Source organism: Onthophagus taurus, chromosome 2 (genome assembly GCF_036711975.1).
Source record: "Onthophagus taurus isolate NC chromosome 2, IU_Otau_3.0, whole genome shotgun sequence".
In the NCBI taxonomy this organism is placed as follows: domain Eukaryota; kingdom Metazoa; phylum Arthropoda; class Insecta; order Coleoptera; family Scarabaeidae; genus Onthophagus; species Onthophagus taurus.
This window is the reverse complement of record NC_091967.1, coordinates 25,187,697-25,212,316: the sequence shown is the minus strand read 5'-3', so window position 1 is coordinate 25,212,316 and position 24,620 is coordinate 25,187,697. Positions and strand designations below refer to the sequence as shown.

At 33.4% G+C, this 24,620-nt stretch overlaps 2 protein-coding genes across 2 annotated transcripts in view; both read left to right on the top strand.

The window, feature by feature from the left end:
* The window catches only part of LOC111417883 (argus), a 397,290-nt gene that overhangs the window by 281,735 nt on the left and 90,935 nt on the right, over nt 1-24,620 (top strand). The gene's annotated exons all lie outside the window — the stretch shown is intronic.
* Nucleotides 1-24,620, top strand: part of LOC139429080 (uncharacterized) — a 516,749-nt gene that overhangs the window by 454,884 nt on the left and 37,245 nt on the right. The window lies entirely within an intron of this gene.

The window sequence follows — 24,620 nt, the reverse complement described above, 5'->3', positions numbered from 1 at the left end:
TCTTGAAAAACGCGATGATTATTACAGTGTGGTTGTTGTAAAGAAATAGTTGGATTTGACTCCAAGCTAACGTTGAACCAAATTAATAACAATGGGATAATAAATAATGGAGACATTAACGTAAGATGCTCAACGTCGAAATTGATTAATTGCGACATCCGCTATCCTCCGGCGACGAATACAACTCCACAGAGTTAATTCGGGTCTTTGAGTAAGCTGAATGACAATTTATATATAAACTTTTAAGATGTAATGACTATTTTTATTTTTTATTAGAAGTTATTGAGTGAATCTTAATTAATAATAAAAAATACTCGATAATGCTTTTTTATACATTCCTATGTATTGACAATATAGCCATTGTCATTTTACACCTTCGAAATAAATGTTTGAATTAATAAAGTAACAAGTAACGAATAAATGTAATGCTCTATAAATTGATGTCCAAAAATCGATTGTACTAGCTAATTTCATTTTAGTATGTAATTTTAATGTTTTTATCCATATAATTTTATAATATTCATCGTTATTTACATGTTCATATTTATTAATATGAATAAGATGTTATAGCAGAGTTTGCGTCGGTTTTGCGATAAAAATAGAGCTTTCCCTACCATTATTTAAATTCAATGTTAGAATTGCATCAGGGAAGTGTTATCATACCAGATATGCATGAAGTCGTTGGCACATGGTTTATATAATATTAAACACACGGCTTTTGTTGAATTAAATTGTAAAAATATGCAGCTTAGTAGTTTCTTTAAATTCTATAATACCGTTTATCAAGACTAGAAAGCAGACTGAGGACAAATGTTCCTAAATAAGCATCTAAAATTGGTAATTTTATCCTAGTTTATTTTTTTTAGATGTCATTATAGAACTAATTCTGACAACGTAATGTTTTCTCGGATGGATCATGTTGATGAAGTTAATGTCATCGTATACTAGTGTTTGGCTCTAGTTCTTTACATTTCAGGTGAAATCATTCAGGTCGTTTTAGTGTTTTCTTAAGATTAAAAAAAAATTGCATTTACTCTTAACCACAATTGCTGATTTATTATTTATAGAGAATTCTTTAACTTTAGATTCTTGAGAATTTTTCACAAGTATACATGATTGCATTATTTATGTAGGCTTCAATTTTATTATAATTTTTTCAAGTAGAATAACGACATTCATGCAACGTTCTTCAAACTTCTCGTAGTATTACAAACTTTGCGCCATAATATATCAAATTGCCACATCGTCAAATCGTTTGAGATAATGTTTTACATCTGCCGATGTTTTTCATTATTTATTTTGTGGTATCATTCTTGTCACTTTATGCATGACCCAATAAATAAGGTAATGAAATTTCTTATATACAAAATATATGTACCAATGTAGATAGACAATAACAACGAATGCCTTCAATTTGCGAATTCGTTATTTCACTTTTATATAAACTTCTTGATTAAAATCTTAAAAACGCACAAAATCTATCCTTTTATGTCTCAATTTTAACACGTTTTAGTAAATCAAAAAAGTACAACGAGACGCATGAAATAACAGATATTTTAGTCACATTAACGAAACAACATTCTCATTCGACCAAGTCCAAACAACAATTAATACTAGCAAAATGTCCTCATCTTAGACATCACTTTCCTGTTCTGAGTTATGTCATCTCCATAATAACATTAACATAAGAATTGTCAAGTTTTATTCTTATTTTAGGTAATATTTATTTAACCTATAAGTATACCATCGAAGTGAATGTTAGTTTTCTTAAAATTTATATTACATTTCTTGGCACGCTCCAACACTAACTTCAATTTGTTATCATGTTCCTCTCCAGAAGCTTCAGGTAAAATTAAATCATCGAAATAAACTCCTAAGCTTTAAATATCAAAAAGAAATTGATTATTGAAACACCTCGTAGTATTCAAAATATACTAAATCTTTGTTCGAATAACCTTCAATTATTTGAATATTATTATCCGTATATTTAACAATTATAGGAGCCGAAATATGCTTTTCATTTTTTAACTTTTCCCTATCCCAATTAAACTGGCAACATGTGTTAACGTTGATAGGTTTCTGAAAATAGTTATCGCCGTCAGTTTAGAAATACTCTATTAATTAGAAAATTATTCGTAATTTACATATCATTATTTAGTGCTTTTTTGTACAAGACATTCTGAGGTCAATAAACACGTTAATAATGCAGATAACTAATCTGTGTTATCTGTGTTCATGGCATTACTCTTATACAGTGTGTTCGTCTCCTGACTTTGATCAACTTATTAGCTAAATTATGGTAAGCCTAGCTATGACTACATTTAAAAAGCATAGGCATCTACTAGATTTCTCGAAGTCTGAGTGACCAAATGTTTCAGGGAAGGTTCATTAAAACGTGGTTTTGGTTGGGCAAGAAAACTCTCATGTTACTCTAAGAGGTATTGGGTCAATTTGTACAATTTTTTCAAAACGATATTATAATGTTGACCCAACTCAATTCCAACGGCAATTATTCCAACAAGATGGCGCACCACCTTTTAACACTGCAATAAAATTTTAGGCCTGTCAGGTAGACAAATTATCTGTTTTTAATATCGCTTTCAAGAAACAACTTTATGCAAACTTAGAATGTTTTACTTTAACTCGAGTGCAATCTTTTTGTAGAGGTGGTGATTTATAAAGTAAATAAAATAGTTCTGTTATTTATAGGGCGAATGAATGCAATTATACTTTTGGGACGTTTGCAGTAATTGGTTGACTTGGCTTAGTGTACAGAAAGAAATTGTATTTATGGATGCTCAGATATAATAGTTCAGAGCTCTTGAATATTTTCGTTTTTCTTTATAATTCTGTTCGTGTTAAAGATAAGATACACTACATTTTAAATGATTACAGTTGATGATAGGTAAAGTAGTACATATGTTAAATTCTAATTATACAAGCTTAAGTATTTTTTCTGATGTTTTCTTGATATTGTAGTCAATATACGTATATTTATTATTCGAATTGTTCGATTCTTAGTTCACAATCTTTTTGGTGTTACTTAGTAAAACCTTTCCTAAATTGATTGTATTTATTTATAACTGGAATTTCAAATTAATAGGATACCTCTATAAGAGAAAGTTTAATAATATTCCACAGAGTTCCCACTTATCAAGGTTCGACTGTACAACACTTTTTTTTCGTAAGGTGTTAATTAGGGCTGTTTTAGCCCAACTTTTAAAGACATGACATTTATTGTCATGCAACATAAAAGATAATAAAACACTTTCAAAGTTAAACGCCTTCTGGTTTTAGTCATTTTGAATATGTCTTCACACTAATTTCATTAAATCAACAATGAACCTAAGAAGCGTTTTAGTAAATTCCTGATTCTTCATGTTTTGAATGCCAATTACTGTGCTTTTATCAATTTTATGATGTTTTGAAATAATACAGAATTATTATAGACTATCTATATCGATTTTCTTTGATATATTTCTTAAGAAGATTGCGGCCAGGAAAAATCGGGTTATTTATCTTTTTGAAAGTTATACATACATCTTATGAACAAGCAATACAAATCCTATGTTTTTATTTGCAGTTGTAAGGATAAAATATTGATGATATTGTTCAAATTATTATTATTGAAAAATTTAATCTCTCAATGAACTGAACAGATGACAATATAATTAAGGTTTATTTATGTTATTAATAATGTTGTGATTGACGTTAAAGTTCTGTGTGAAGTTATTGTTATACATCATTTTAATCACTATATCTAAAAGTTTTTATATGTGAGGGTAGTTAATTTTATGGTTTAGGTTGAATAGTTTTATGTCGGATTCAGAAAGATTATAACTGTTTAGGTTTAGGGGTGAAATGAGGTCAAGATCGTTAAGAATAATACTTTGAAATGGTTATTCTAAATACTGCTTTTTGATAATAATTCTATTAATTTAGAAGCTTTACTGAGATCAAAAGCGTTACCATGATCTGACTGGCTTGAAGTATTACACAAGATGTTTCAAAACAACGTTTAAACATTTATGAGTCCGCTAATCAATTGTTAACGAGACAGAAACGATTTATTACATCACCAATTACTATTAATACTTAACTATTACTACAAATTTGTTGCGTGACTTACATTGTTTTAACATAAGTATTCAAATAATTTTCCGTCGATTTGCAATTTTGTGTATTTGAGTGTTCATGAACGATTGTGTCCATGGAAATGCTTTGAATGCACATCATCTCTATACGGAAACATTTTTCAACCAGAAACTCTCTTCACATGTAATTCCTCAAACGGTTTTCACCGTCTAAAGGAAACTGGGACCTTTGAAAAAAGGTCTTATGATAGCGGACGGCATAGATCTGCATGTTCGCCGGTGATGGAAGAACAAATTTTAAATGCATTTTAAAATTTGATATCTGTTTTTAATATCGCTTTCAAGAAACAACTTTATGCAAACTTAGAATGTTTTACTTTAACTAGAATGCAATCCTTTTGTATAGGTGGTGATTTATAAAGTAAATAAAATAGTTCTGTTATTTAAAGGACGAATGAGTGAAATTATGCTTTCGGGAGGTTTGCAGTGTGCAAGGGTCCAAAGCTTATGTGGTCTGACGAGAATTTTCGAGCGGTCGTTGAAACCAGACATCAATAGCGTTTTAGTCTTAACATTTGGTTACACATCATAAGGGATAGGTTGTTACGACTGACTGTTTTACCACATCCATTAAACAATCATACATATCTTGATTTCCTGGAAAAAAACTTCCGGCAGTCTTATCGTTAAGGTGGAGACTAGATCTGTGGTTTATGTACGAGTAGAATGGGCTCTTTGAAATAGTGCGGGCTTCCTTTCTATGCAGAACTAGAAAGTGTGTTGATATTGCAGGTCGACATTTTGAACATCTTCAATAATAATAACTTCCTTCACTGTTTCCTTTAATTGTTTCCATCTTGGTTTCAGATCCCCGTCACATGATTTATATATTGCACTGGCTTCTTCTTATTTCTTGGCATGTTGTCGCTGTACATATTCTTCTCTTAATCTGTATATCTTGATTCTGGCATTGCTCGGTATTTGAACTTGTTATGAATACTATGAAAAATGAACGGACCCAATCTGAAATCGTTTTTTCGCCCGTGTATCTTTCACTTCTCAAAACATATCCTTAAGTACAATCACATATTGAATATTTTAACTCTCTTTATAGTCCTTAACATCCCTGGTTATTTTGTGCCATTTTATGATCAAAGCAGGATTAGTCAACACCAGGTCGTTGTCCACGTAGAATTTTAACACTCTTCCTATTAATGGTGTTTTCTGCACACCATTCTATTGATCCCCTTTCATCTCTTAGAATCCCTTCCCACCCTTAAAATCATCAAATATGATAGTTTTGCTTTTGCTTCTTTATACCAACTGCAAGGTATTCAAAAATTTTTTCTTATCGTCACTTCTGTCATTTTCATCATTTTCACAATCAAATCTACAGAGAACTCCTTCTTTAAACTCAAATACAATCCTCAACAAATTTTCTGATTTAGCAGTCCAGTTTATTAGAGTAGCCCCTTTTAGATCATACAAACAACGCCTGCCAGCCCCCAATTTTTTTTCTCTACTTTATTTTAAATTAATACTAATACTTCCATAAGCCTAAACATCCCTGTCCTTTTTTTTAGTTTCAGTCAGTATGCTCATTTTAGACTTTTCTAATTCTTGTATTAGCATTACATTTCCTTTTACATTCCAAGCGATCATACGCCATGTAGTATCTCCCTGTTTTCTTAACCTTTTTCGTCCTTTTCTCAGTTTTCTCTTTAATTACTAGTTTCCCCTCTTGGTTATTCCAAAACCACACTTTTCCATCAACTGAGAGTTTCTGATACATTACATTTACCTGTTTACCTTTGTTTCTCTCTTCTTTTGTCAGGTTCCTTACCTTCCTTTATATCTTATCTTCCCTATATGCTTCCTTTATTTGTACATTTAGTTCCAAATGCTTTTATATAATTTCGTTAATATATAAATTAATCTTTCCACCATCCATTGTAGCAATTTTCATTTCACTTACGACCTGGTTGTTTTATTGTGCTCTTTTCTCTAATTCCTCTAGATTTCCATGTACTCTACAAACCTCCTTCACATTTAACCTTACCTTCACTTTTCTTCCACAATCATTTGATTTTCTTGTTTTATTAAACGCATTTCCTCGTGATATATTTGATTTCGTTTCTTATTTTTTTAATTTCTGTCATTAAGTTTATCATCGACATCATTTTATCAATCTTATTTTCTTTAGCTTCCATTTCTTTGGGGTTTCCATTACCTTCTTACTACGTTTAGAATTTTCGTTGTCTTTTTTATTTCCTCTCTTTCCATAACTGATTACATTTTTTGTTATATATTTCCCTTTTTTAATATATTTTTATTTCGAGAAAGATTATTTAAAGTATTTAACGTCAGAATTTAACTAGGAAAGTTATAGTTTGGCACGTGTACGTCTACCATAAGATATTCTCCTGGCAAAGAGAAATAGTTGAAACTGCGCTATTCTGTTCCGTAGTTTAACTCTTAATGAGCCGCCGTAGGCTGCAAGGAGCGAGACGTGTTACGGACATTGCTCGAAGGATAGAGATGGTGGCTAAATGTTTGTTATCGATTCTGGGGAAGCATCCTCTCCATACCGAGATCTAACCGGGTTAACCAATTTACATGCGGCACTTCCAAGACGTGCCTCGTTCCTCACGTCACGTCATAAGATGCAAAGGGCATTTGATTAATTTCCACCGCATCCTTCCGTGCTTCGTCTACCGTTGTACCGCCGGTTGCTTTCGCATTCCAACCCACCTGCAGCTTAATCATACGGGAATACCGTGTTTTATAATTAGGAATCTGAGAAGAGAAGGTAGATGGAACGAATGTTAAATATTAAGTAGCTAGCAGTGTTGATTTGCAGAAAACCATTTCGGGATTACTCCAAATTCATCGTCAAATATTTCGTTGAAATACACAAATTCGTTTTAGTTATTTATAGAAAATAGAGTAGAAATCACGCAAACCCACCCGTATCTCTTCCTTTACGGACATTTTTAAACGTAAATCCGCTACTTATTCACTTTTCACGAATCCTTCCGGTCACGAAACCGTGCTATCCTCGCCAATGGGTTGGTAAGTCGGGTAGGATTGATAAGCTTTTTGTTTGATTAATTGGCCCTGCATTCGCCATCTGATGGCTATCGCATCGGCCACGCTGTCGGTTTCTTTCAACGACATGCTACCGATTTGTTTCCGTCAAATTACGAAAATGTACCGCCGTAAATTACGTATTGGATTAAGTCATGGCAAAGTTTTCAAAAACTTTAGTTAATTTTCCTGTTTTATAGAAATAAATAAAAAACTAGTCGTTGTTTTCAGTTTATTACTTGAGCAAAAAGCAAGCGTTAATTTTTCTCTTGAAAAACTTTTAATTAAATTGAGGACATCTTTAAAGATGTTTAAAAGACATCCACTTACTTCTTCCACACCATTCACTATTTTAACAATTATTTTTAACGAGCAGTGTTTATTTCCTGCGAACTCCCCTTTTCTCTATACAGGAAATAATTCTCTGCGACTCACAAAGGAACTATTTAGTCCCACGCAGCCCGCGCCCTGATTTCCTTCAGTTTCCCCCCTTTTGCGACACTCCGTAATTTACGACAAACGGAACGAGTGGCGAGCGAAAATGAAAAATGGGAAGGCGCGATTGGAACCACGGTTCTTTTTTTTTACCCAGAATCAATTCGCCGCGGATGGACCGAGATACAGCCAGGGGGTCGAGGAAATTATGTGCCATGGAAAATATTTCCAATCCGGACGCATTATTAAACTGTTTTATTGCCGCCGTCACTGCTGCCGCCCTTCAGTTTCCCCCCCATTATTTAGATGCAAATTTTTCAATATCGATCCAACCTGACCCTTCAGCCCGCAGGGTATTGCGACGACGTTAGATGCAAATGAACAATTAGGGACGGTATTTCTGACCAAATGGTATTTGCCGACACAAGTTGGCTACATATTGGAACATACCTTTGTGATATTACCCGAAATTTTGATGCAAAAATAGCAAACATTCCACGACAGGAATACTAGATTAAGTATTGGAATTCTTTGTTAATAAATATGAAGATGAAACTTGATTGTAAGCAAGCATTCTATGTAGTGTATTTTTAATAGCCTCATAATGTACAGCTTCGCAAATCTACAGATATTCGTTATGAAATAAAAGTTAAAACAAATTTAATGAAAATTTGATGCACCATAAACAATTTCTTATTTCCCATAATCATCGTTCTTATGATTTTTTGACTCCAATTCTTCATGTTTAATTGTAGACATGAAATTTATATTATCACGAAATAAATAACATTCTGAAGCAATTTTGATGACGATTTAGTGTTATGATTTCTTAAACTCAACTTGGCATGATTGATTATTCTAACTTTTAACCTTCCAGTAGTACTAATGTCGGTCTGATAGACCGACTCTTCACTACTACACCAAAATAATGACGAATCCGGCATTGCTGTTAAACGTCTAGCTATCTTAATTTTACTTTATTACCAATCAATTTTCTTTATTTACAATGTGTAACACTTAAGCAATAAAGCCTTACAAGTATGAATTGACTCCGCTTGAACCAGTGACATAGCTATTAACTGGACTGCGTGTTCGCCGAATAAAGTGATGCCAGTAGGGTATGCAACCAACATTTGTCATTGTAGGCAAAAGTCGGGCCGCGCCATAAGAAAGAGCTCTTACTAAAATAGCATAATAAGACAAGTATAAGCAAGTTGCTTCATGTGAATATCTAAAATGACATTATTAAAATGTAATCACAGTATTATTACGGTAGTACACTTTTATTGTTAGTTACAACATTTAAGTAAAGTAATTATATTCTTCGCGTTTGTTTCGAATTATTATGCACTAAAATGTCGTCAACAAGAAATGGATTTTAAATATAGAGATGTTTCTTATTTGCGCATTTATCAGTCCCGCAATAGCATTAACCTTGCCGTGTGGCCGGTCGCTTTTGCCTACAATGGTCACTGTTGGTTGCCTAACCTATTGGCATCACTCTTTTACACGAGAACTATGCGAAACGCTCAGTCCGGTTGATTACCATGTCACTGGTTTGAACACGTTCAAACACATTGAAAAGGAAGCCAAATAAGTCAGTCGTAGTTTAATATTTACCCCTTTTTGATAATTGTGTTAGTAACTTTTTTTTAAAAGTCACCAGATCTAGTTACTTTTCCAATACCAACCTAAATATAGTAACTTTTTGGCCCCCCAGATTTAAGTTGGTCACTTTCCCTATACTTATAACATTGGAGCACGTCACAAGGAGCCGCTCAGGGTCTAGAACCGGCATTACTATACTACTATTTTGATAAAACGTTTACGTAATAATAGTAAATTATAGTTTGTTAGAGATGAGTAATGAAAAAGATCAGGAACGTTTGGAGAGAACTTGGGAACAATTAGAAAAGGAGGAAAATGAAAATAGTGTTCAAGATGATCAAGTTGATTCTGGGGAGGAAGATAATGTAGAGGAGCGCGAAGAAGATTCTGAGCTGGAGCGAGAACTTTAATCGGAATTGGAGGCAAAACTTCTTATGATTGTCCTACACCTAACAAAAAGATAAAATTGATTGAACCCTTCTTTATCGGAAAAGACAACCTAATAAAATGGAACAAGCATCCATCTAATAAGAGGGTAAAAATTCGAGCGAAAAATATAATTACAACCTCAGCAGGCGTAAAAGAACCATATTCATCAAATATTTTGGATATTTGGTCATGCCTTTTTACCGATAAGATTATAAATCTTCTTGTTGAATGTACAAACTTATCAATATCTAAAAAATAAAACGAAAAAACTTCTTAACTTGCTATATTTAATAAATTTGAAGTCAAACTAGTTTCGGGGCTAGCTCCATCCTAAGTGACAATGTCAATAGAAGACTAATATTGTAAACTAAACGAGACAGTCTCGTTTCTTCACGTCTCTTTAAAGGTTCAACATGGTTTTTGATTATTTTTCAACAAGGGTTTAAAATAACGTGCTTTTTTGCTGTCGCCATTTTAATCATTTTGCTGTACACGTTTAACACCGCATTATATCGCCTTCAGCTTTATACATGCATTCAATTGCCTTTTTGATGATCTTCAGTTTACAACATTAGTCTTCTATTGACATTATCACTGAGGATGGGGCTAGCCCCGAAACTAGTTTGACTTCAAATTTATTAAATATAGCAAGTTAAGAAGCTGTTCGTATTATTTTTTAAATAATTCACTTGCAACATGGATCTACACTCTTTATCAATATCTGTATTCTAGTGAATATCGAACAGCACTATATCGAACTATGTACTACCGATGTAATTGAAATATAAGTATTGCTCCGACTCCTTAACCTTTCCGCCGTGCGTAAAGTCAATCATTTGATCGTAGAAGATTTATGGAAAACTAACGGCACATCTATAGAAATGTTCAGACTAACGATGTCGTTAGAAAGATTTCGATTTTTATTAAAACAATTGAGGTTTGATAATAAAAATACTCGATCTGAAAGGATAAAAATTGATACATTAGCAGCCATACGAGACAATACTGTCGACGAAATGCTCTCGGGCTTTCGTGAAAAATGTAATTTTCGGCAAAATGTTTGCTTTAGTTGATGCTAAAACTTAATAGAGATTTTCGTTGGAAAATAACCCTCTGGACCCTTTTGTGTCAAGAACAGCGGAAACTTGATAGTTTCTAAATAGTTTTTGAGCGTCTTATACAACCAATATTGAATAATGGGAGAAACATCACCAGAGCTTCACTAGTATACCCTTATGCGAAAGCTCGCTTAAAAAAAAAGTTAACTGTGGTGGGCATCATAAAAAAGAATAAGCGAGAACTACCACGTGAGTTTATAATTGATGTAAAATCAGCAGGTACAAGTATGTTTAGATTCGCAGAAAATTGTACATTGGTGTCGTACGTTCCAAAAAAAAGGAGGAAATTACAAAAACTCTTGAAATAATTGTGTTGTACTGTTGACATACTCGACCAATTATGTACCAACTATAACTGTGCCAGAAACACAAGAAGGTGTGGAACATAGCTGCCATAAACCCTTTTTCTGTGTTCAATTCAAAAAATCCTGGTGCAAATATGCTTCGAAGAGTTTTTTGGAAAAACTTTCATTTGATTTGGTAACAGATCATCTGAAGAGACGTGTAACAACTCAACAATTGCCAAATTTAACCCGAATACGCATAAAAAAAATCTGTAACACGGGACCTGAAATTGTTGCCGAAGAGCAAAACACAGAGTATGGTAAGATATTCCTTATGCAGTGCAAATAAAAATCGCAAAATAAAATATAAGTCTACTGGATGTAAATTTTTTTTATGTTTAGAGCATAAGTACGAAGGCTTTCACGGTCGGTGTGAATTAAACTAAAATTAGAACTAAAACTAGAACTAACACTACAAACTTTCGGGTTTTGCCGTGCGTCTTTTAAGAAAAGGTTTGACGTTTCGGATACCATGTTGCAACCTTCTTTAGAAACTGGTTCGAAGTGACGAAATCGAAAATCGGGGACAATATATAAGTCAGAAAACTGATTTATAATCAATTAACGCTAATTACAAGCTAATTATTAACTAATTTCGTCGCGTCCGGTGTGAGGGGAGAGGAGGTCTTCGTGTTCACCACCATCTTCAATGTTCTGCTATGCTCTAAGCTGTCTATGGCTTCTCCTGTCAGTTTTTGGTAATATCTGTTGTCCCTAGCTAGCACCTTTGTTTGTCAGAAGTCTATTCGGTGTCCCTCTGTATGGCAATGTTCCGCAATCCCCGACTGCTGGATTTTCTTCAACCCTTCATGCTCCTTGATGCGGCACTCGACGTTACGTCCAGTTTGGCCAATGTAAACCTTCCCACAACTACACGATAGTCGGTAGACTCCCGTTCCTTTTAATGGAGTTAGTTTGTCCTTGCATAACGGGAGTGCGTTCCGAATTTTGCTGACCGTCCCGTACCGCACTATACCTGAAACATAGGGAAGACAGATAAACCCAAGTGGCTTTGTACTTACTGTGTCCTCCCCCTGCTTTTGCTGCTTGATGGCCCGGTTGGTGTCCCTCGAAGTGTATCTGTTCTTCTACGCACGCCTCGTAGAAAGTGTTGCTCCTTCTTCAAGTTATCTCCTTCACATATTCTCGCTGCTCGCTGAAATAAAGGACGGATCACGGACCTCTTCTGTTGGGGATGATGATGTGATGATGCCTGCAAGTACCTGTTGGTATGGGTCTTCTTCCGATATACACCAAGTTCCATATCTCCATTTGACGTCGTGGTGACCAACACATCTAGGAAAGGCAGTTTTTCTCCAGTTTCTGTTTCCATGGTAAACTTAATCATAGGACGTTGAAAATTCATGTGATCCAAGTAGTCTTGGAGCCGTTTATGACCATGTTGCCATATCAGAAACGTGTCATCCACACATCGGAGCCATAGGTTTGGTTTATACTAGCTCTTCTTCAAAGCGTCTTCTTCGACTAATTCCATGTACAAATTAGCTATAATTGACGATAGTAAAGATCTCCACTAAAAAGCAAATTTTGGTAAGTTCGGTCTGACAGACCGATGTTAGTACTGGTGTTACAAAAATCGTGTTAGAACTAGAGGGTTAAGAACAAATGTTAAAAAAGATCGTATCTCACAAACTAATTCAGACGTCCTCATGAATTAGAAAGTAATTTAAAATAAATGTATTTAGTATTTAATGTGTTGAAGATCATATCTTCGAATCTATTCATTTCGGAGTTATGATTTTTTGATTATAACCTTGCATAACTGTAATATTACGATGTATCTACTACATTTTTGAGAGCGTAATATCTACAGTAGTTTGTGTCACAAATTCGCCTTTTTCCGACCAAGATGGATTTGAAGCTATTAATTTTTTAACAGATTTTTATATTTTTATAGCAGAAAAGTTATAAAAACGTTTTATAGAGTATCATAAACTGACTTCAAACACGATGTCGTTCAACCATTACAAAATAATTACACCGAAAAATATATTATACATTTTGTTTAATTTAAATTTTGTTTTGTTGATAGTAATGATTATACAAATTCAATGAAATTGAATGCACGTATTTAACTAAATTGCGTTATTGGAAATTCATGAAATGGCACAAACTAAATTCGAGTAAAGTAAGTATATCAAAACTCACTTGAAACTAATTTATAAACGACAAACGCAGAGCTCGGAGCTTTCGAATTACAGGAATTCGTAACGGTTGCCAACCGTCAAAACGTAAATTTTGCCTCGCACCATTGATTCCCTGATTTCCGATGTCCATTATCGCTCTTTGAGCGAACGTTTCGACCAAAAACGGTCGGCGAACGTTCGCATAATGTACCCAATTTTACACGACGTTCATTATATTAGTGGGGCGGCATTGATTATTTGTTGCGTACAGCAAATGCGTTATAAATTTTTGATTCGCTGTAATAGTTTCGAGTAATGAACCTCGATTTCGCTAAGTAATGAAATATTTTCGTTCCCCACCATCCCTAACGCTCGGTAATGACCGAACCGCGTAGTTCGTTAGTTACAGTAAATTCTCTCTCTCTACGTATATAATTATTGGCAACGACGCGTAATACGTAAATTTAAAAAGTTTTATTTTAATGGCTACTTCGTTTTTCATATTTATTTAATTATACTAGAATTAAAAATTTTAAAAATGTCATGATAATTAGAAACGGTTAATGAAAATGCAACGAAAAGCTGTTCCTGTTTGTAAAGATAAGACCATTAACGAACGAGTTTGAACCGAAACTACCGCGAGAGATTCTTAAACATAATTTGTTTAATCGAAACTAACTCGAAGTCGCGAACTTTCTGGCAGCATAACCCCGTAAGCACTAATGCACTTCAGGAGGGGAAGTCTGTCATCGATTTTGGCCCCGGGAATAAATTTCTAAAAGGGAAGACACCTTCCTTGATTTGCATAAGTGAGCCTCTGCACATCTATTTATGTAAGAACAATGTTAATAAGGTTAAAGTGGACAAACAATGTTATAGTGTATGTTTACTTTCTTAACTCTTCTTTTTAAAAACGCAAATACTTATAAACCCATCATATGAATGGTTTGAACACACTTTAAATCGTTAAGAATTATGGAAAACATTAGAAATATTGAAAAATCTCTAGAAAGCTTTATTGCTTATTTTTGCAATGTAAAGCCTCGGCCCTAAGTGACCTAAAAGATGCAGAAAGGTGCATCCTTTCACGGACAGATGGGCCGCCCTAAAGGCAATTCACGTCTACACATGACTTCGCATTGATCACAAAGAGTGTACCAGCAACCTGAGAGAACTCGCTAAGGGCAATGATGTTACTCTATAGTGTGTTCCAGGTCACAAAGACATTGAGGGCAACGAAAAGGCGGACAAGCTGGCCAAAGAAGCAGCGAGAACGCCCTTTATTGGACTTCAACCCGGCTGTGGACTACAAAAAAGTCACTTAAAACAAGTAATCAATAGTTGGCAGGCCTCAAAGATAGTCTTACGCTGGAACGAACTTCCAGGTCACAGACAGGCGAAGAGTATGATAACTCCGTCGCAAAACAAAACCTCGAAAAGGTCACTCTCAGGCTCCCTGACCGACCATGCACCCATAAAATACCACCTTTTCCATATTGGACAAGCTGAGGACCAAACTTGTCGACTTTGCAACGCCGAGTCAGAGACTGCTGAACATATACTGTGTGAATGCGTCGCCACAGACCGCTTAAGACACAAAATTTTTGGTAAAATCCGTCTGACACCTACCGATATAAAGAAATAAGACCTGGAGCAGTACTAAGATTCATCAAGCACCTCGGTCTGCCCTAAATCTTTGGAGGGCTTAAGTTGCAATAGTTACAATAATAATAATAATAAGTGACCTAAGCTTAATTGGATAAATCCTATATTTCATCTCCTGAGTTTAGCCGAGCTCGCTTAACCTAAGCAATTTATATCTACCAGTTTGAGGTTGATATGATATTAATTATAGGGCGAAATCATACATTCTCCATCTTAATGAAAGCTGAGGCGGCTTGTGGCTGAAGCGCAGCAATGTAATGATCAGTTTGGGTTGATATGATATAAATCATAGAACCTCGGACGCAAACGACCTCGGCTTAATTGTATATAGACTTTTTTTTATTCTGAATCCAGCAAAAGTAGCTGCCGGCTACAGGCGTTGCAATATATGTCATCCAACATTATATCGACTTAACATTATATTGCAAGTCTCGGGCGCAAGAGACCAATCTTTAGGCGAAAAATATATATCTCCGTCCGATTATGTTAGATATGTCATGACATTGCAGCGTCTTGGCCGCAAACGGCCTCAGCTCACTCATACAGAATCAAACTTTTCCAAAATAATCTTAGAAAGTCATAAATTCTTCGACTTAAGTTTAACCGAGGTTGCACCCCAGCCTCGGTCGCAAGCAGCCTGGGCTTAAAGATTACTTACCTTTGCTCATTATATTGGAAATGTATGATTTATTAAGCTGAGGTAGCAAGCGGCCATGGCACTGTCTTGTGTTGACTCGCAAGAAATTATTGTTGGTTCAGGTGTTCCGCAGGGTTCCGTCCTGGGACCGTTTCTCTTTGCACTCTATACTTCTAGTTTCGCTGCCAACTTGTCCTCTTCTAATATTAATATGTATGCTGATGATATTTAAATATACCAATCATTTCGTCGTGGCGAGAGTCATGATGTGGAGACAAATTTAAATAGACATTTACAAATTATCCATAAGATTGCTAATTTCCATCAATTGAACATTAACCCTGTCAAATCTATGTGGATATGCTTTGGAAGTTCTGTAGAGAGTGTTCAGGTTAATATTGATCTAAAATTGGGAAATATACCTTTGCAGCGTGTGGATAATGTGAAGTGTTTGGGCCTAACACTTGATAATAGCTTTAGATATCATGAGTAGATTATATAAAGAAAGCTTGTTTCTATCTTAGGCAATTATATCCTCATAGAGCTTATTTGTCATATAATATCAAAAAACAATTATGTGATGCTTACGTCTTGTCACAATTTAATTATATGGCACTGATTTACCACGTAGCGATCGACATGGATACGATAAGCCGTATGCTTATCGTATTCAGAAAGTACAAAATTGCTGCCTTCGTTACATGTTTGGTATCAGGAAGTATGACCGAGTATCGCACAGGCTGAGGGATGTGAACTGGTTAAAAATGAGTTCTAGACGTGAACTGCTTACTTTGTTATTGTTTCACAAAATAATAGCGGCACGGATCTCACGATACCTCTATGACAAAATTACATTTAAGTCAAATGACGGAAGATACCACCTAAATATAAAACATCATTTTTCAGCGGTCTTTCACATACCATTCTATAAATCTTACGAAAGCTTACCTATGTCGATCCGACAATTACGTATGTCTAGTTTTAAAAGATGGGTATTTGAAAGATTGAGAGACATTTGAAAGGTGGTAATTTCTTTACCAGATTTATAATGTTATTTGGTTTGTGGTCGTGCATTGATGTGCGGTCTGACCTTGTATCTGTATATACATATTTTGCCCATAAGTGAAATTTACTTTTTTTTCTTTTCTCTCGTCCATTTTCTCGATTTTTTCTTTTTTCCTTCATTGTTATTATTATTTTTCTTTATTATTATTATCTTTTTATTTTTATATTATTTTAGTTTATTGTAATTTCTTTAAAAGGTTGGTTGAAACAGACTAAAGTCAGGAACCCGCCGTTTGTGACCAATACTCTATTTTTCTTTTTGTTTTGTTTTGTTTTGCGTATGTAGGGGAGAAGGGGGTACATTTGAACACTTTTTAGAAAACATTTTTTTTCGAAAACTGTTGTTAACATTGATATTTGAATAACTGCTGTCACTTGGGCAACATGTTAGTAAACTTTTAGCATACTTATCAATCTTTTATTTGAAAAAGAAAAACAGCAATAATACAAAAAGTTGAATCAATATAATTGTACAAATGTGCCCCAGTTCTGGGGCAGTTCTGAACACATGAGGGGTGCATTTGAACATGAAAGAAAAAAACATAATAAACCAAACATATTCTTTTACTAAATATTAAGCCCATCAAAATTAACATTAAAGGAGAGAACAGCCATTGTTCTTGAGGTCCCCCCTGATGTTACTGGTTGAGGAAGTTTCAAAATTATGTCATCACCACTAACATCGCTGGTTTCTGGAACATCTGGGAAATAAAATTTGAATGAATCTTCATACTTGGTTAATTGTCGTTTCAAATATTTGACTGAATATTCGGGTTCATTTGCATCTATTTTTTCAACAATTTGAGCAACAAAGTGTCGAACTGATTTTTTTGTTGGAAATTTTATCAAGACAAAATCTCCTACGACTAAATTCACATTTTCTTCTATTTCATCCTCTGAATCTAAATCGTCTGAGTCGTCATGATTTGAATATTCATCAGCACTGCTTTCGCTGTTATCACTACTTTCACGGACTGCGAGTTCTACATTGTCTCGCTTTTTCTTCCCACAAACTTCAGACTTTTTCTCTTGTTCATGATCTATATTCAAAACCAGTTTTCTTTTTTTAGCTATTCTTTTCAATGTTTCCTCTTCAATCCTGTTCTTTTCCGGAGTCTCCGTTAGAATTCTTGACTTCTTTTTTCTTGTGTTTCTTGCCTTTGACAATCTTTGTCCGGCCTTGGGGAACGATCTCACCATTTCAGGTGTCACAGTGCTAAACTTTTGATAGGATTTTGAACTACCTTGCAATCCTGAAGAAGGGTGCGATGGAATGACCTCTAGCAATGCTGGTGGAGTAGTTGTTGGCTCTTGGGTACGATCAGTTACAAAAGCGGCTTCAAAATCGTCATCTGTGAACGCATTTCGGGAAAATGGCCAAATTCCTGGTTTAGAGAATCCAGCTACAATGTTTTTAATAGAGAATGCAGAGCATTAAGCTACATTTGCTAAACTTGCCAAGTTATGAATGGTTAACGTCTTTCCCGGATAGCTTGTTAACCAATCATTTTAGGCAACTGATAGTCTTCCTTTGAATAGTCCCATCACTGCAACATCTAACGGCTGCAATCGATGGGTGCAGTGAAGTGGAAATGAGACTAGACTCATTCCATGTTTTTTAGCAAATAGAACAGCTTCCAATGTGCAGTGGCTCTCATGGTTATCCATTACTATGAGAATAGGGTCGTCTTTAGTACATTTTGTATAGATTGTAATGTGCTCTAAAACCTTCAAGAATAAAGGCCCTGTCATTCACCCACTTGTTGGACTATTGACCAACACCAAGGTTCCAAGAGGTGTTCCATTTAACATTGTATCATGGTATCTAGCCCGTGGGAAGACAAAAACTGGAGGTATGCAATTTCCACAAGCGTTAACGATTACACACATTGTTGGTAATCCCTGTCTCGTCCAGGTTCCAGATCTTTTCAGCTGTGAACGGGTAGGTCTGCAAGGCTTTTTGATAATTGTCTTGAAATTCAGTGACATTGGTTTTATTGAAACTGGTCGCCCGTGCCAGGCTAGTATTTTCCGGTTTTCGTAAAGAAAGTTGAGCATGGCGCTTCATATATCCTTATAGCCAATCAACACCAGCCAGGACAAAATTGTCCCAGTTCTTGAGATAATTACAACCAATTGATTTTGCGTAAGTCAATGCAAGCCTTCGAATGTCAATATAAGTAAGACCATAACTCATTTTGGAACATTGGACAATATAATTTTCAAGCATGGTCCCTTGCTCTGTGGTAAAAACCTGCTTCGCTGTATATTTTGATCCATATTTGTTTTCACCTGTTTGCTCTTTTTTAACTCTATACTATAAGGCGGTGTGGGTGAGACCATAGATGGTCGCTGCTCTTCTTAGAGGCATTTTTTATTCTTTAACTGCTGTTATAGCTGCTTTCAAGTCATCTTCATTTATATCTGGTTTTGTCCTTTTCTTGTATGTCCGCACCATATTTAAATCTATGATAAGAAAGAAATTTTAGGTACAGGAAAAATTCAGCAGTGTTGGGGCAGTTTTGAACATGTTCAAAAGTGCCCCTTTGTTGATGTTCAAAACTGCTCCAACACACATCAATACTTGTTTCCGTCAATACAATTTTTTTGGTTAGGTTATAATGAAAATTAAATACGGCAAATTACTACTCAATTATCACTCTTGATAGTACAAACACAAAACTACTTACCAGAATTTCTCCCTGCATTCTATTTTGTAACAAAGTGAATATTGCACAATTCGATAATAACATATAAAGTGCACTTGTCACAGCGGAAAACCTTCAAAGCGCGGTATACGACAAAAACATTTTGTTAGAAGTTTAGCTATGTTGCCACATCTAGCATCTGTCGTTTGAGCCACCTGGTGGTTCATGTTCTAAACTATTTTAATGTGTTCAAATGTACCCCATGTTCAAATGTACCCCCTTCTCCCCTATACATTATAATTTTGGTGCACAATAAAGCTTAGTAACTAAATAAGTAAGTAAGTAATAAGTAAATAATAATCTAATAATAAATAAATAAGTAAGTAGTTAGTAAATAATAATTATTATTTAGTTCAGTTACCATATCTGAATGTCTATATCAATACACTAGTTAAATCACATTATTCTAGTAAAAAAAATACTGCTTAAATAAATAACAAAAACCCTTTTTAACCGCCAAATACTATTTGACTAGGAAAAACCCACATTCCCAAATAAACAAAACAAAAAATCTTTATTTTATTTTTAGTGTTGTTAGGCACCTAAATAAATAAATTTATGTGTAGAATACTATTCAATATACTGTCGTATTGATTAACAATTAGTACCATTATGGTATAATTTTATATCGATTTATATTATTGTATCACTGTCATAGAGGGCACACGATAAAATATTCAAATTTAGAATTTAATATCACATCACATCACATTTCCGTTAGCTATATAAATATTTTTGAGATAAAAAAACTTATCAAAGTATTTTTAAAAAGATGTTTCGGTTTAATATATACAGACACCAAAATATACACGACAATTAACAATACATGTATGCAACCCTTCCGTTTATACTTTATATATCCGCCTGACTGATTTATACATTAACATAATTCAGAATCGAGGTCCAAATCGAAAGTTTTAATAACAAATCTCATGTTATGTGTTAATAGTATTAATTCAGAACTAATCTGCCATCAAATGCATATACGCTTTGATTCTCAAATATTATAAACTTCGTCGCAAATAAATCAAAGCGATAGTTTGTCCCATTTCATTACAATATCCCAGGAATATATTGTAAAATAGTTTATAACATACTATTCAAATAATGCGTTTATTCGACACAAAAAAAATGAAAGCTCAATCTCTATTTATTAAAAAAGTTTTATTCATCAATCAAAAAGTAATGGAATATAAATATAATTACGTATTATAAATAAATCCGTCAAATTGAAATGAGTAAAACATTACTAGGTAGTAAAACTGCCACCGAAGAAAAATACATAAATTAACGAACTGTATCAACAGAAAGGCGTCAATATATCATTAGTGCTTCGCGTAAATTGCCATTGTGATAAATTATGGACGATCAAAGCATAACATGAACGTAGATTTCAGCCGATGGCGTTCACATTTAGCTGCCCGGCTATTTGAATAAGTATAATTTGTTTACAGTGGAAGGAAATGTTATGATTTATACCATTAAATCGTATGAATAAGAGAGAGAGAGAAAGAGGAAACGTTATCAAAATGAAATTCCAGACACGATTCCGTTAATAAACGTGCACGAAACAAATAATATTGCATCATTACAAAATTGAATATTCTATATAACTCTTATTTTTTATTGTTAATTTATAACGTATATAATATTTTATAAAGCTCAAAAAGTTTCAAATTTGTTATTTCAATCCCTACCAGCTGGCGGTCATTGTTAACCAATTATTCTACTGATTGTTTTATTTGGACATTATTTTACATTATATTTAATATGAACATATATTTTATGAAAATTCTCCACAATAAATATACAAAATTATGCGCCCACAATTCCGTACCTCCCCATTTTGCAACGAATAGATTAATTATAAATATAATCCCCAAGGTCCCCCTATATTTATAATAGAACAATGAAAATGTTTATCGTACCGTCATCAGGCTAAATATTGGTTTTATTTAATTCGCAATTTCAGCAAAAGTAAAGCACACGCAGCACAGTAAAGAGCCAATTACCGGATAAACATTACCCAATTCAAATCGCTTTTGAACAAATACCATTCACTAATTATCCATTATTCTCTATAATATCAGTATTGAACTTTTTTTTAACTAAATTCGATCAATTAAATACAAATTACAATGATAAATAAGGATAAACTAACAGAGGATTTAATTAATGTATTTATATCGTTTAATTTGATGTAACAAACATTATTACCTAAATTATACTTTGTTTCGATAAATACACTATAAAGACTTTTATTAATATGAATGTGATACGTGGATAAAGTAAATCAGATTCAAAAGGGACCAAAAATCGATGTTTAATAGCATTTTGTTTGTGCCCACAAGAAAAATATTTAAAAATCTATTACAAATTTTGTTATTGTTATATTATAAGCAATATTAAATTTATCCTCGTACTGCTAAAATTCCAACTTTTCCGACAAAGTATTTTACTTATATTCAAAGATTCAGATTTTGTAGCCAAAAATATGCAAACAGCGCTCAGGATATGTCCCCATTTTGAAAAGGTTATTTTTCTTTCAGATTCCTGCATCCATTATTTGGTATTGCAATCCTTCCACGTCCCAAAAGTTTTCAAAAGATCTGAAGACTTTCATATCTAATGGTTTAAATTAAAATACCAAAAATGGAATATAAACTTGGTAAAGCGATTCACCCATTTAACAAACGTTTCAGTGGAAATGCACTTTTGTTGTCGTCCCAGGTGGAAACAATTCTGTCACTTTGTATTTTGTCTTGTACCTCGAAAGTACCTCACAGTAATTCGTCGATTCACTACCATCACATTCTCAACATGCTTTGAAGCAATCAAGTTCATCTATTACACCTTTTGAGTTAGCACTTGCTGCTGATGACGTAATGTTAGCCTGAATTCCTTCTCATCCAAGTTATAAATTGATTGAGAACTCTATTACTTTATTTAAACTCTATTTCAATTAATTAAAATTTGTTTCATTTACATTTTGAACCTTTACAGGGCTTATATTTTATAAAGCAGTGGTTTTCAATACACTATTTTAGAATGCCTTTTATAAAATAACGTCATCCATTTCCTACTACCTAATCCACTTTTAATGACAGTGAATATTAAAAAAAAAGCCACACGAAAAAAAATATGGCCTTATTAGGAACATTCAACATTGTTATAGTGTCATTGATTCTCACCTAAGTATAGAGCATGTAAAAGTATCGTTAAATAATAAATATAGAAAAATATAAAAAATAAATATGGTACAACAATGAAGAAGTACTTGTAAAAGAATGAACATACTATTTCATCATTTATTTTCTTAATGATGAAATAGTGATGTCATTATTAACCAACTTCAAAACTTAAACATCCTGTCTTTCCTGGGATGTTGCTGGGCTCTCACTTTGAAAATGGTACAGTTGGATAAGTTGTAAAGTAATATCTTGCATATCCATCATTAAAGATATTTGCTGCAATAAAAGATACAATTTCAATAAATTTTTTATTAATAAACCATACTCGACATTTGGTAATTTTAACTCGTTTAAAAACTATCTAAGTTACTTTAGGAAGTGAATTAAGAATTATGTTTTTAATAACTGAACTTTGAGTTCTGACTGAATCTGATACGAACCCCAGGTATCTTTATCAGAAGGGCAGTTGTAATGCTATTGCTCTTTATCTATGAAATTTTATTGTAAATAGTTATCCATATAGCAATTATTACTTTTTTGGTTTAAATTTCTTCTAATAGCTAGGTTATAATAAACAGTTAACTCATCAATAAGTTTGGCATTATCTTGTTTTAGTTCTTGTAATTTTATACGTACACAAATTGTATTTTAAACTCTTCATAATACTTTTAAGTATTTTTCCTGGTGATCCTTCACGATTGGCAGATTAGAATATTCATTGCTGTTTATGCTCTTCAGTACCTTCATAATATTTCCAAAATTTGTAATTTTTGCAATAGAATCATTTTACGTTAAAATCAATATGAATTATGATGATTTTACAACTGAACTAATCAAACATTGTGAATGCAAAAACTAATCGCCTATTTACATCATATATTGATTTCGTCTATAAGAAGATATGAACTGATGGGTGAAAAAGGTGTTATAAAATTAATGGACTTTTATTTTCATTGCCAACATACATATTAATGCTAACGTCCTGTTTTCGTGCTTTGGCAAGAATGATACTTCTCTACCGCTTCTTTTTTACCAACAGTTACATTATTGGTATTATTGAAATGTATCCGGGGCGCTTTGTGCTCAAGAACGTTACAATACTAGTCAACTAATAACAATTAGCAGACAATTAGTGTCACGAACACTGCAAATTGCTACAACTCCGGTAATATTGGGACTATTTAACCCTTGATATATTCCGGAAACCATAAATTTAATAACAAATCTAGCAAAAGAAAAACAAAAAATTAAAGCATTAAAAATAAAAAAAAAATCAAAATTAAAACAAATAGAAACAAACTGAAACAAAAACTTTAAGGTTTAATAAACCTTAAAGGAAACAAAATAAACTGGAGCAAATGCTCATTATGAGCACGATATGCTATTCCATTTGCTCCATGTGTAACTGAGCGCACATTAAAGTTTAGCAATACAACCCTGTATATAGGATTTGTCATCTAATTAAATTATAATTTAACTGACACATACTTTTTTTTAATTAATAAGTACGTGTCAAGCTTTCTACACTCTCTATATACGATATTCCAAAGCATTATTCCGATAAATTCCCTAAACCTTAACACAGAAAACAATGTGGTTATTTTCATAAAAGATGTCTTATAATTTCTTATAAATCAATATTACAGCAGAAGACGATTTATTACTTTTTTGGCTTATATGAACCTTAAATCTGATATATTCCCAAATTGCCTCCAAGAGCGAATTTTAGATAGGATTGGATATTATTAGCTTATAAATGAAGAAATTGAGTCGCTTATATTAATTTTTTAAAATCTATTACTCACTTAGAACAAAAAGCTCTATAGTATGAAAGATGAAGGATAACCGAAAGAATTGTAGTATTACACAGGAAAAAATATAGAGTAAAAATCAACTCTAAAACATGGTTCAGATCGGTCCAATTTATTTAGAGTTATTTTTTGCACTATATAGTGTAGGTGAATAGATTAAAAATTTACACTAAATAGTGAGAAGATGGTGTTTATTAAATAGTGTAAAATCGTTACTCTATAACAGTGTATTATATGTAATCTAACTAGATGTTGTCGTGACTCTAATTAGATACATTTCT